Source organism: Gossypium hirsutum, chromosome A13 (assembly GCF_007990345.1).
Source record: "Gossypium hirsutum isolate 1008001.06 chromosome A13, Gossypium_hirsutum_v2.1, whole genome shotgun sequence".
In the NCBI taxonomy this organism is placed as follows: Eukaryota; Viridiplantae; Streptophyta; class Magnoliopsida; order Malvales; family Malvaceae; genus Gossypium; species Gossypium hirsutum.
The window spans coordinates 6,865,107-6,868,547 of NC_053436.1; the positions used below are offsets into that span (position 1 = coordinate 6,865,107).

The 3,441-nt window shown below is 38.5% G+C and overlaps 1 non-coding gene across 1 annotated transcript; it reads right to left on the minus strand.

Moving 5' to 3' along the window:
- Positions 1 to 997: 997 nt before the first annotated feature.
- Positions 998 to 1,104, minus strand: LOC121213113 (small nucleolar RNA R71). The gene has a single exon (XR_005908481.1). It is a non-coding gene; the product is annotated as a small nucleolar RNA R71 (small nucleolar RNA).
- Positions 1,105 to 3,441: the final 2,337 nt, after the last annotated feature.

The following is a 3,441-nucleotide window of genomic DNA, read 5'->3' on the forward strand; positions in this document are numbered from 1 at the left end:
CAAGTCTTTTTTTTTCCAAATCTTCTCTTTGCTTTAATTAAATTAGTTAATTAGTTTAGATAATTAGTTTAATAAACAAACCCTTTTATTCTTAGGCTAGATAATAAAAAGATAGTTATTACTAATACTTTTGGTTCCCTTGGGTATGATATCCCGATCTTGCCATTACTATACTATTGTTCGATAGGTGCGCTTGCCTTTTCGTCGTGATAATAGTTAGTCTAGGTTTGATCTTCATTATAAATATTTATTACTTGTTACGAATCACGCGATCAAGTTTTTGGCGCTGCTGCCGGGGACTCAAAATATTAGGAACGCTAAATTTTTATTACTTTAGCCATTTAGTTTTCTCGAAATTTAAATTTAGTTTATTATTATTATTATTGTTATTTATTAATTTACTTTTTTTTTCTCTCTTGGTAGGTTTTTATAGTTTATGACTAGAAGAAACCCATCAGGACCATTACTTTTTGACGAAGAAATCGATCACACTATTCGTAGAAATCAAAGAGAAATAAGGAGTAGATTACGATACACGGAGAACGAGTGAGAAGACGATACTCAACCCCTAACCGACGAGATGGCTGAAAACCAATGCAATCAGCTACCTCCTGCAATTGCGGCTAATCAAAATCCTACTCCACGTACTATGTATGATTATGCTAAACCTTCTTTAACAAGAACTGAATCAGCATAGTTAGACCTGTTGTAGCTGCAAATACTTTTGAATTAGAACCTAACACTATTCAGATGATACAGCAGTTTGTTCAGTTTGATGGTTGCAGGATGAAGATCCCAACGCTCACTTCTAGAATTTTGTGATACATTTAAAATCAATTGCGTTTGTGATGATGACATACGTCTTCGGTTGTGTCCCTTTTCACTGAGAAACAAAGCTAAACGGTGGTTGAACTCGTTACCACGAGGGTCTATCACTACTTAGGAACAAATGAGCGAGAAAGTTTTACTAAAATATTTTCCGCCGGCTAAAACGGCTAAATTACGTAATGATATCTCTTCTTTTATACCGATGGATTTAGAAACAGTTTACGATGCATGAGAGAGATTCAAGGACTTACTGAGAAAGTGCCCTCACCATAGGTTACCGCTTTGGCTTCAAGTACAAACATTCCACAATGGCCTGAATCCCTCGACTCGGCAAATGGTTGATGCAGTTGCTGGCGGAACCATCAACAATCAAACACTGGAAGATGCCTATGAATTTATAGAGGAGATGTTACTGAATAACTATTAGTGGCAAGTTATGAGGACAAAGCCAATGAAAATAGCCGGCGTTTATAACATCGATTCAGTCACCATGCTCTCTAATCAGGTAGAACTTCTCAATAAAAAGATTGACGATTTACTTGGTTCTACGCAGGTACATCCAGTGATGAGGTGTGACTCAAGTGGTGGAGGTGTGCATACAGAATACCAATCCTTCAATCCTACAACTGAAGAAGAACAAGTCAACTATATGGGTAACAATAACTTCTGATCTCAAAATAACCCATACAGTAAAACTTATAATGCATGTTGGAGGAACCACCCAAATTTCTCCTGGGGTGGTCAAGGGAATCAAAAGCCACAAAATCCTCAGGGTTTTCAACAGCCACCTTATCAACAAAAGAATAAACCAAACCTTGAAGAAATGCTTTCTAATTTCATCTCAGTGTCAGAAACCCATTTCCAAAATACCGAGACAGCACTTAAGAATCAACAAACATCGATCCAAGGACTCGAAACTCAAATAGGCCAGCTATCCAAACTAATCTCCGAACGACAACAAGGTAGCTTACTAAGTAATACTGAACCTAATCTGAGAGAACACTTCAATGCAATTAGTACTCAAAATAAGGAAGGATTCATTGCATCGGAGCCAGAATTACAGCAAGACAACGTGATGAACAAAGGTCGAAAAGTGGTAAACGATGATGATCCTAAACAGGTAAGTACGAATTATGAACCTCGTGTACCATATCCTAAAGCGATGACGAAAGACAGAACAGAAGAACAATTCAGTAAGTTTGTCAATCTCTTAAAGAAATTACATATTAACTTACCCTTTATTGAAGTTCTGTCACAGATGCCCAACTCAGTAAAATTTTTAAAGGAACTTCTGAGCAATAAAATAAAATTAGACACTACATCGCATGTGGAACTCAATGCAGTTTGCTCAGCTATTCTAAAGAATAAGCTGCCTAACAAATTGAAAGATCCAGGGAGTTTTACAATTCCATGCTTAATTGGTAGTCTATCTGTGAATAATGCTTTAGCTGATCTAGGGGCAAGTATAAATGTTATGCCGTATAAAATGTTTAAACGACTAGGTCTCGGTAAACCCAAACAGACTAGGATGAGCATACAATTGGCTGACAAAATAGTTAGAATTCCTAAGGGTATTATTGAAGATGTTCTCGTTAAAATTGATAAATTTATTTACCCAGTAGACTTTGTCGTCTTAGATATGGATGAGGATAATGAGGTACCTTTAATTTTAGGACGACCCTTTTTAGCAACTGCCAGAACCATTATTAATGTAGGCACAGGAGAGCTAACACTTCATGCAGGAGATGACGCAGTAACACTTCAAGCATGCGACTCAGTCAAAACCTCTAAGACTCAAGATAATGCTATGAAACTTGTCGATGGCAACACTAATATTCAATCATTCTTGCAGGAGCCTCCTCGAACCAAGACAACGGAGACAGTGTACTATTATCAAGTAGCGAACAAAGACACCCATGAGGAACGAAGGCTTCAAATAGAGGAGCTAGATGAATGGCGAGCACACAACCAAGAACACATGATAAACGAAAACTACACCAAAATAAGCCCGATACATCTCCTAATCAACTTAAGGTTGGCGATAAAGTCTTACTAGATGCCGCAGATCCCCACATTGTCACTACCACACCAAATGAGGAAATCTCTTTTACGGTACTCAGTATTTTTCCATTCGGTACGGTGGAGGTGAGTCATCCCAAGTTCGGCACTTTTAAGGTAAACAACACCCGATTAAAACCTTATTTTAATATTGACAGCAGGAATGAGGAGTATGAACTCCTCAAACCACCATGATCATTCAACGGAGAGGTAAGTCGAGCTTAGACTATGAATAAGCGCTTCTCAGGAGGTAACCCGAGCACTAACATTTCGATTTCTTTATTTTTAATTTCTAACACTTTGAATCATTAACCTAATATTTGAATTGCAAAGTTTTTCAGCATACAAGGCCAAGCACACGGGCGTGCCTAAAGCCGTGGCCAAACAGGGGAAGAGACACATCCGTGCGATACGGCCGTGTGGAAGCAGGACATGATTTTCTAAAAACACGAAGTGCGATAAATCCCCACGGCCGTGTGACATGGCCGTGGGTGAACTTGATAGGATACCACGGGCATGGGAATAAAAAACCACGGGCGTGCCAAGGATAAGGCT